Consider the following 10,906-nt stretch of genomic DNA (forward strand, 5'->3'; position numbering starts at 1 on the left):
CTTTCTGGGGTTCCTGCTCCCAAAGCACACTGAGCGCTGTTTCTGTGCTTCAGTGTTTTTCAGTAGTTTGTGTTCACTTTTTCCACCTCCGTAATGATCTGTAAAACTGAAGGTTGTTAAAGAACACAGTGCTGGATCCAAACAATAGTGTAATGTTCCAATCTGACCTCCTGGTGGCAGTGTCGTCTCACTGGTGGGGATTTCTCATTGATTCTTTTAAAAGCAAGAATTAACGTCAGATATTCATGATCTGAAGGGGATGAACTCCTGTGCTTCTGCAGAATACCTGAGTTTCCTCCAGTGCCACCATGAAGTTAGTGTTTTTCGCCATATATATTTATATTTACACTAACTTATAGATTTAATCTCCTGTAACTCCTGGTTAAATGGAGGTTTTCCTCTTTCTTTAACTGCAGAATTCCACCGTAATATAATTCTAGTTAAAAAAATAATAATAATAAACTCATGTTTCAGCTTTAGTTATTTATAAATGTAGATTGATGATACATATTGGATGGAAGCTTTTGGCTCCGGATGAAATGTTTTGGGTTCAGGTGGAACCGAACCAGGTCAGCACCATTATTCCAGAATTCTTTGCATCTTCTTCAGATTTTCTCTGTGAAAACAGAGACTTCTGAAACATGTTTCTGAGCTGGTGTGGATGCTGCTGGAAGGACCTCTGCTGGTCAATGGTAGTTTTTCACATCTGTTATGATGTGTAACCGTAGCAACGGGAAAGTTGTTCACCTGTTGGTACAGCTAACTGAGCTTCACAGAAGCCCAAGAAATGGCTGGAAAAATACCCCAAATCTGGATGAGCTGAAGAGGAGACGTCTAGGATGCAGAGCAGGAACAAACTGGAGGAAAAGGAGGAGGAAGTTTAAAGCATTTCTTCCCTCGATCATCAGGGCCTGCCTGGGGTTGGACTCATCACAGGTTCAATTCCCTCAGATGCTCTGAGTCACAGCTGTCTTTCAGCTCGCAGCCCAAGCCGTGCGCCCAGATGCTCAGTTATACATCAGTTAAAGGCAGATGATTTATCTGATCTGATTATTTACAACATGTTCATTCAGCTTTGGACATATTTGTGGAATGAATGGTTTATGGCTTGTATCTTTAAAAACTTTGCCCCCTGGTGTGTGAAGAGAAGAAGAAACCACAGGGACCCACACAGGAAGAGGGCGGGCTTTATTTGGGGCTTCAACAACAAGCTCAAACTGGCCAAATGAGTGAGAGACACAACAATGGAAACAAGTGTTCAGTAGCTGCTCTGTAAGTAGAGAAGCTGTGTTTTTCTGCTTTAGCTGAAATCCTTTAACTGTTCCTGCTCTGTGGAGAACTTCTGATAGTGGAGGGGACATTAAAACAGCTCAGGCTGAGGTCGGATGGAAAACACATGATGATGAGCTGCTTCAGGAGGAACTTTACACAACTAAGAGCGTACAGAAACTAAGTGAAAAGAACGCAAAATAAATGCTCAGTTTGATCCAAACTCCTGCAGCTGAGCGTGTAAAGTTAGTTTTGTTATTGAGTGGCTAACATTTCAGATAAAGGACATAACAGCAGTATTTACTGCACATGGAGCAGCTTCACATCAGCACAGAAAGATGTTTGTATTCATCGCTGGTTTGATCTGAGCTCTGCGTTTCTCAGGTTGTCGGGTTTATAGAGTTAAATGACTTTATTTGTCTGATTCAGACCAACCTGAGTCTCATTTCTCTTCAGTTCTGACGTCACTGCTGAGCTGCACAGCTGATCCAGGTTAGCTGGGATCAAGCTTTTATCACCATTCAGATGTTTGAACTCTTTATCAGTGACTTCAGCAGGAACCTGTGATATGAAAGAGATGGAATAATGAATAAGTGAATCCAGCTTTTTGCTCCTCATGTCAGCGCTCACAGCTGGTCTGACTGTGAGTCCCAGCAGCTCTCAGCTGTCTGAAGGAGACTCTGTGTCTCTGAGCTGTGAGGAGGACCACAGCTCTGCTGGATGGACTCTGAGGAGGAACCAGGACTCAGTGTGGATCAGGATGGGGCAAAGCAGCCGGTTCCTCCTGTAACATCAGCTCCACACAGCCATCAGACAGTGGAGTTTACTGGTGTGAGTCCAGAGGGAGCAGCCAGTAACAGCATCAGCCTCACTGTCTCTGGTGAGATCAGACTGTGGAGTTAGTGCTGATGAAGCTGTGTGGAAATGGATGAAATGCTGTAGTTTGTCTCTGTGCTGAGGTGGATCAGTGATCCTGCAGAGTCCTGTCCTCCCTGTGATGGAGGGAGGTGACGTCACTCTGAGCTGTCCAACAAAGACCCCCCAGCTGCTTTCTAGAAAGATGGCTCCCTCATCAGGACTGAGCCTGCAGGTCACATGACCCTCCACCCTGTTACCAGCTCTGATGAAGGCCTCTGCAGGTGCAGCATCAGCGGTCATGGAGAGTCTCCACCCAGCTGGATCTCTGCCACAGGTGAGGGTTACTCAGGTGACTCTCTGTGATTCCTGAGCTGAGTTTAAAGAGTTTAAACATTCATAATGTGACGGTGATGTGATAAATATCTTTATTTCAGATAAAGCCACCACCACACCTCCTCCTACATCCATCTCTCCAGCTGGTTCCTCTCCTCTTCTCTCCCTGGTGTTGCCTCATGTTTCTGCCTGTGTTGTGGTTCTTCTGCTGGTTCTGCTGGTTCTGAAGGTGAGACAGATTTCTGGAATTATGTTTCCAGGTTTTATTACATGTGTTCTATCATTCATTCAGATATTTTTATTTCTGTATTTTCATTATATTATATCACAATACATGTTAAAATATTTCAGCTGATAAAGAACAAGTTGGAGAGGATGATGTCACGTACAGCGATGTTAAGATATCACGTCGTAAACAACAGAAAATCAAAACAACTCAAGGTAAAATGTGTGCGTGCACGCTGGGCTGTGCACGCTGGGCTGTGCACGCTGGGCTGTGCACGCTGGGCTGTGCACGCTGAGCTGTGCACGCTGAGCTGTGCACGCTGGGCTGTGCACGCTGGGCTGTGCACGCTGGGCTGTGCACGCTGGGCTGTGCACGCTGGGATTCACTGAGGATGTTTTATTCATGGTGTGCAGCTTCTGCTCTTCTGCACACAGCATGAACTGTACAAGTTAAAGTGTTTGTTGGTTATTTAACCTGAAAGCCTCCAGCAGCATCCATGTTTCCTCATTAAAGCTCTGAAAGAGGAATGAGTGAAACCTGTCTGTCTGAGTGTTTCTGTAACCTGAGACAGCAAGAAGCCGTCAGGCTCCTCCTCCTCTGTCTCAGTCTGATGATGTCATCATGTTACTGTGATCATGTGATGAACACACTGATGACCTCAGACTTCATCCAACCATCAGTTCACCTCAAGCTAAAGATGAGGTTTATAAAATAACTGAAGGCTGTTTTAAATAGCCTGATAAACCAGCCTAAATGGATTGGATGTCTAATTTAGTCTGGCACCGATCAATGGATACAACGGAACATTGTTGATGAGCACAACCCGTTGTCTTTCAAACCGCGTCTGTGCCTATAGGCCAACGCTCTGACCAATCAGCGCAACTGACTGTGACGTAGTAAGCGCGACAGAAAGCTTTGGTGGGAGGGGACTCTTCCAAAACTGATGCCAAGCACAGATTCTATAATAGGACAGATACGCCACTCACGGTGCATTTCCGGTTTCCAACGAGGCGATTTTGGTTGCAGTTCCACCCTCTTTCCACGTGGGGCGCCCAATTTTGGAGACCAGAATGAATGGAGTCCTATGGAGCTATACGCCCTTTCGTGCCCTTATCTCAAGATATAATTTTTTCTCTAGTAATTCGAATGTTGTTTTCGAAAGAGGGTGTTTAGAAAATACCCATGGCTGAGTTTTAGATTTTTAGAGCCACTCATTTGCTTAAAAAAAGGATTTGAAGTGTATATGACGTCATACATAGCTGGTCGACCAGCTGTCATTAGCACAATGCTAGCGCGTTGTGGACAACAAGAAGCCAACCAGTAAGAAATCAAAGGGATATATGTACTCGTTCAGTAGATTTTTTACTTGAAACCCATGTTGAGCTCTCAGAAACTACATTCAAATCTGAGCGCTCTTGAGGAGACTTAGGTGACACTGACCATTTGTAGCATCTAGCTCCATTGGGCCCCATTCATTCTGGTCTCCACCGACGCTCCCAGTGGAATTCTGGTGGAACTGCAGCCAAAAAGCCGGTACAATGGGGCTTAATACAGAGTGGCAAGGCTGTTCGTTATAATGGCTGTGTACCAAGGCTGAATCAAACGAGCACTGTTCCATTGCCGCCGCCATCGTTCTTGTTGTGCTTTCGCTTGTCTATGTTCGCTTCCACTGCCCAACGTCGCACTGCTCTGTCGTCACTCCCTCAAAACCCCGCACCAGAACCCTCTGGCCCGCCCGCGTTGATTCAAAACACATCTCTGCGTTGTGATTGGTTTAGTTGCCATCTGCCAGATTCAGGGCAGTATTTTCAAAATGACAAGTGGATCGAGGCCAGACCCAACCGCAGGCAAAACATTTTGCCGTCCAGCAGTTGGCGCTGGTTTTCCAGGCTATGTTTTAAAGACTTTTTCAGGTTTTTTGGGCTTGTTGCTGCATCAGTGTTAAAATAAGAATAAATGTTTCTGTAAATGTTCAAATGTACTCATTATTTCTGCATTTTGTTGCTGTTGTTTTGCCAATAAATGATTGCACTTCTAACTCTCTGTGTTGTGTATTTATTTCCATGTTACTCAGCATGGAACAGGGAGCGTTCCCTCCCTGAGAGGAAAGTCGTGTCAGATATCATGTTTTTCTATCTTTCTATGAGCTGTGAGGCCAAACAGCAAAAGACTGCAGCTGGTTTTTCTCAGGGTTGAAGGTTGTTTTTGTCACTTTTCTGCCACAAGAGGAAAACAGCACAGCTTCATCCACAGGAACCTCCCTCAGGAAACTGTTGGTGGCCACAGAAGTGCTTTAAATTAAAGGCCAAACTGAAGCTAAAGGAATGATGACAACACTGATAATCTAATGACTTGGATCCAAAGGGAAAGTTCCCATGAGCCTTTGCAGTCAGCATGAAGCAGCCCATGGCCAGAGCCTCCTCTGCTGCTGCTGAAGTTCATTTCAGCCCAAAGTGAGACATGACGGTGATGTTTCAGGAGCTGCTGACACACACTGAGCAGCTTTAGCTCAGAACACCTGGAACACACACACATAATGGTGTCATCACGTGGTTTCCTGGCTCCACCCCTCTGATGGTGCCCCTCAGCCTGCCTGATGGCATTCAGGGGCAGCGGGTCGGTGAGACTCCCTCTGGTGGCAGAAAACAGAATTACACATGGTTTCACTCACTGTCTCGTCGGGTTTAGGAATAAAAGTCCACATGGAAAGGTGGTTATTTTAGGCTCTGCCTTGTGACTCTCTGCATAGGGACAGCCACCCCTCACCTCCATAACACATCTGATGTCGATACTCTTTTAAGAAAGACACACGTGATGACCACATGCCAATTATCGCTGTGGCTGCTTAACCTTAAATGGAAGATGTTTTTGAAGCCTCGAGCCGGATCGTCTCTCCTCTCCAGAGCAGCTGAAGGCCAACAGAACCAGATGGAACCCTGAAGTTCCCAAAGCAGATGCCTCCTCCCCCCGACTACACATCCAGATCGTGTCCATGTAAACCACAAACAGGGTCGGAGACAAGGGGCAGAACTGGTAGAGTCCCCGTAAACCAGAACCACTTTCCAACCAGAATGCAGACACAGCTCTGACTGCGTTATTCAGTGACTGGATATCCTGTAAAAGTAACTTCTGCGGCACCCCCCACAGACTCCCTGGGGGTCCAGAGTCCAGAAAACACATGTAACACAACCCTAACCCTGGATGGTTAAACTCCCATGATCCCTACAGTAACTATGTGAGGGTAAAGATCTGGTCCACTGTTCCATGACCTGAACACATTTCTCCTCCTGAAAGGTTCAGTAACCAATCAGAGCCCCCTCTTCAGCCTTAAACTTTACCAGAGAAGTGTGATTTTCCCCAATAACAGATAATGTGCGTCGATTCGTCGCAAATTATTATTATAAACCTCTGGCAGAACCAGACTCAGGAAGGGTGGCCATCCGCCTCGACCAGCTGGGGTTTGAGAAGACAGAAAGGGGGGGGGGGGGGGGGGGTGCTGCCGCGGCGGCGGCACTGTAACACCATTCAAAGGATATCTGTTGGAACAGGGAAACACGAGTTAATGACCATAATAATATCACATATACATACAGAGAGTGAAGTGAGGAAAGGTGTGTCAGATGAGGCCCCCCAGCAGTTTAGGCCTATAGCAGCTTAACTATGGGATGTTTCAGGATCACCTGAGCCATCCCTAACTATAAGCTTTATCAAAAAGGAAAGTTTTAAGCCTGGTCTTAAAAGTGGAAAGGGTGTCTGCTTCCCGGACATTTACTGGCAGCTTATTCCACAATAGAGGGTCCTGATAACTGAAGGCTCTGCCTCCCATTCTACTTTTAGAAACTCTGGGAACCTCAAGTAAACCTGCAGTTTGGGAACGAAGTGCTCTGTTAGGAAAATATCTTACAATGAGATCTTTAAGATATGATGGAGCTCGGTCATTAAGAGCTTTATATGTAAGGAGAAGAATCTTAAATTCTATTCTGAATTTAACAGGGAGCCTATGAAGAGAAGCTAAAATTGGAGAAATATGATCTCTCCTGTTAGTTCTCGTCAAAACTCTGGCTGCAGCATTTTGGATCAACTGAAGGCTTTTCAGAGAATATGTGGGACAGCCCAATAATAAAGAATTACAGTAGTCCAATCTTGAAGTAACAAATGCATGAATTAGTTTTTCTGCATCACTCTGAGACAAGATGTTCCTGATTTTAACAATATTACGAAGGTGAAAGAAGGCAGTCCTAGAAACCTGTTTTATATGCGAGTCAAATGATAAGTTCTGGTCAAAAATAACTCCAAGGTTCCTCACTGTAGAACTAGAAGCCAAGGAAATACCATCTAGAGTAACTATATAGCTAGACAATTTCTCCCTGAAACGCTCAGGTCCAAAGATAACGACTTCAGTTTTGTCTGAATTTAGCAGCAGACAGTTCTGAGTCATCCAGGTCTTTATGTCTTTAAGACATGCTTGTAGTCTGACCAACCTATTGGGTTCATCTGGTTTTATAGATAAGTACAGCTGAGTATCATCAGCATAGCAATGGAAATTTATGCCATGCTGTCTAATAATGTTACCTAATGGAAGCATGTATAAAGTAAAAAGAATCGGTCCAAGCACAGAACCCTGGGGAACTCCATGACTTACTCTGGTGTGTGAGGAAGATTCTTCATTTACAAGAACAAACTGAAATCTATCAGATAAATATGACTTAAACCAGCCTAATGCAGTTCCTTTAATCCCAATAACATGTTCAAGTCTGTGTAATAAGATACTGTGATCGACCGTATCAAATGCAGCACTGAGATCCAACAGGACAAGCACAGACACAAGTCCGCTATCAGAGGCTAAGAGGAGATCATTGGTAACTTTCAGCAGTGCAGTTTCTGTGCTATGATGCACTCTGAATCCTGACTGAAACTCTTCAAACAGATTATTTCTGTGTAAATGATCACAAAGCTGAGCTGCAACTATTTTTTCAAGAACTTTAGACATAAAAGGGAGATTGGATATAGGTCTATAATGAGCCAACACTTCTGAATCAAGAGTAGGTTTTTTAAGTAAAGGTTTAATTACAGCAACCTTAAAAGTCTGAGGTACATATCCTGTCAACAAAGACAGATTGATCAAATCCAATATGGAAGTGTCAATTAATGGGAAAACCTCCTTGAACAGTCTGGTTGGGATTGGGTCTAAAACACAAGTTGATGGTTTAGAAGAGACTATTGCTGTTGTTAGTTCAGAGAGATCAACTGGGCAGAAGCCGTCTAAATACAATTCAGGTTCTAAAGATACTTCTAAAGCTGCTGTACTTGATGATACATCACTGATAATAGTGGGAAGGACTCCATCAATCTTCTCTCTGATAGAAACAATTTTATTAATAAAGAAGCTCATGAAATCATCACTGCTGAGAGTTAAAGGAATAACTGGCTCAGCAGAGCTCGGACTCTTAGTCAGACTGGCTACAGTGCTGAAAAGAAACCTGGAATTATGCTTATTCTCTTCTATCAATGATGAATAATAAGCAGTTCTAGCTTTACGAAGGACTTTCTTATACATTGTTAAACTATCTTTCCAGACTAACTGAGACTCTTCTAAATTAGAGGAATGCCACTGTCTCTCCAGCTTTCTTGCAGTCTGCTTTAAAGCACGCAGCTGTGAATTATACCAAGGTGCCAACCTCTTCTGACTGATTACCTTCCTTTTCAGAGGGGCAACATTGTCCAGTGCTGTACGCATTGAAACTATAGTGCTGTCAACAAGAGAGTCAAGTGCTGCTGGAGTAAAGTTTAGGTAGTCGTCCTCTGTCATATCTGCACATGGCAGTGAAGAAAAGGATGATGGAATTAAGTCTTTAAATCTGGTTACAGCATCCTCTGATAGACACCTTTTATACGTAAATTTCTTCTCAGAAACTGTATAGTCAAGTAATGTAAACTCAAAGGTTATCAGTAAAGTTCAAAAGTTCAGTGTATGGTACAACACACATCACTCGAATATATGATTGCCTGTAACATGAGTACATAAATTCTTTCACAAAAGAACCATTCTACATTTGACATTGATCATCAAACTTTTTAAATCACAAAAGATTTCAACAAAACTACAGAAAGAAGTTAAGAAAACTGCAGCTTTAGTGGGAAATGTGACAGGATGGTCAAAAGGTTAGAAAAGAGGAAGAAAAGGGCCCAGAAGTATGTTTCACACACAGCTAAAAGGATAAAGCTCCATTTTATTTGGCCATCTGGCCGGCTTATTGAAATCTATAGCTGAGGTTGTGTTTCTGGGATGGTTTAACGCTTTAACGGTTAGCATTAGCAGGCCGGCCTAACTGTGAATAGCAGCCAGGTTATCTGAACTTTTTACTCTCTGCTGCATGTTCTGACTGCCCGTGTCCAGGAGCAGGAATCAAACCAATGACACAGAGCACTTTGAAGACATTTCTGCTAACGTCTGACCGCTAAATTCATTCTTTTCTGGACTCACCTGCATGCAGCTTTCTGTTGCTATGCTACCAGATGTTCCGAGATGAGCCGAAGCTTCGCAGTGTGTGTCGGGTAATGGGCCGTTTCTCAATGTGCGTATTTGTCTGTAGTGATGTTTCCAACAGGGTCTTGACTCTGAAGCGCGTGTCCAGTAACTTCGGATGTATTTTGTGAAGCTCGTACCGAAGCGCGTGTCGATGACTATGTAGCGGCCAAAGAAGACTTCATGTTTATATGAATAGGAATTAATGCTTAAAAAGATAGATCATATATTTTGGATTTATAATTTAATAGATATGTTTATTTCATGGTAAAAATGATGACTATTACATAGAAAGGTTAAAAGAATTATAATTTATGTTCTTAGTATATTTGTTACCTATAGATTAAAAAGGTGTACTGTCGCTTTAAGGACTGACCGAGCCGGCCACCTTAGAAAATGCTTTTGCGCTTCTCCCTTCAGATCGCCAGGAACTATCGAAGCAAACAGTTTTCTTACCTGCAGCTCTGCGCCTCCGGCAGATATTAGAAGCCTTGATTTCAGCAGTTTATATTTAAGTTAATTCATTTAGATTTTTGTAAGTGTCAAGAGGAGGAGTAAAACTTCAACTTCTCATTCAAAACGTTGTGGAGTGGATTTATTTCAACTACATGGATATTCACAGCTGTGGAAACAGGAGCAATTGGGCTGGAGAGGAGTTTCAGTGTAAGAAGTAGCAATTTCCTAGTGATCAATAAGAACAAGCCTCTACATTAGTAAGAAAACTTGCTTGACATTGGATTACAAACGCTGGAGAGGTTTGCTGAAACTGGAAAGAAGATACTTGAGGGATTTACCGAGGAACTTCAGAAACAGCATGACCATGGGCTGCATTCGTGACTGGTGAGTGGACAAGTGGCTCGTGGCTGCTACGTGACTGTCGCAAGTGGAATCGGGAAAAAAACCGGACTGACATTCAAAGAGCAATCATGACGGACGATGAAGGAAAGACGGTAAGCCCTCCGGGGGAAAAACGTTTGGTTAAACCAACACAAGTGTCATTGGAAAATAATCTGCAGACGAGAATCAGATCCAGAAGAGCTAAGCTAGGCAAATTGACTGAGAAAAGAAACAAATTGCTTGCTTTAATGGATGATGATGCAAACGTGGAAATTGTAACACAGGAATTGCTAAATAAGTATGAAGAGCTCATTGGAGGATTCATTAAGATAAATGCTGATGTTAAAGACCTGTACATTCAGCTTGGATGTGTAGAGAACATGAAGGCAGATCAAAGTGATTGGTTTCAGCCAAGATACGATGACCACGGTAAATTTGTGCAAGAAGTAAACTCGTGGATACAGGATGTAATGCTTCGCATTGAAGAGTCTAAAAAAGTGAACAGTGAGGTAAATCCTGAAGATAGCGCTTCAGCTACATCCAGACAGAGTAAAAAAGCTAAGTCTGTCTCATCTGCCTCCGTAGTGTCAGCAGCTCGCGCTGAACGCTTAAAAGTTGAATTGGAGCAAGCTACTTTGTTAAGCAAGACAGCTAAATTGAAACAAAAAAGAGCTTTGGAGGAAAAAGAGCTACAGCTCAAAGCTGAAAAGGAACAATTGGAGTTACAAGCAGAGCTTGATGAATCAGATGCAAAGTTAGCCGTGTTAAGAAGATATGAAGAAAGCTCAATTGTGTCACGAGGCTCTAAAGGCAATAGAGCGGATTCACTGATGGCTACTCAGAGACAACATGTCAGC

The 10,906-nt window shown here is 43.3% G+C and overlaps 1 pseudogene; it reads left to right on the top strand.

Annotated features, from left to right (window-relative positions):
* Positions 1-1,244: 1,244 nt before the first annotated feature.
* On the top strand, positions 1,245-9,698 carry LOC142368746 (uncharacterized; annotated as a pseudogene).
* The last annotated feature ends 1,208 nt before the right edge of the window (positions 9,699-10,906 follow it).

Source organism: Odontesthes bonariensis, chromosome 19, assembly GCF_027942865.1.
Source record: "Odontesthes bonariensis isolate fOdoBon6 chromosome 19, fOdoBon6.hap1, whole genome shotgun sequence".
NCBI lineage: Eukaryota > Metazoa > Chordata > Actinopteri > Atheriniformes > Atherinopsidae > Odontesthes > Odontesthes bonariensis.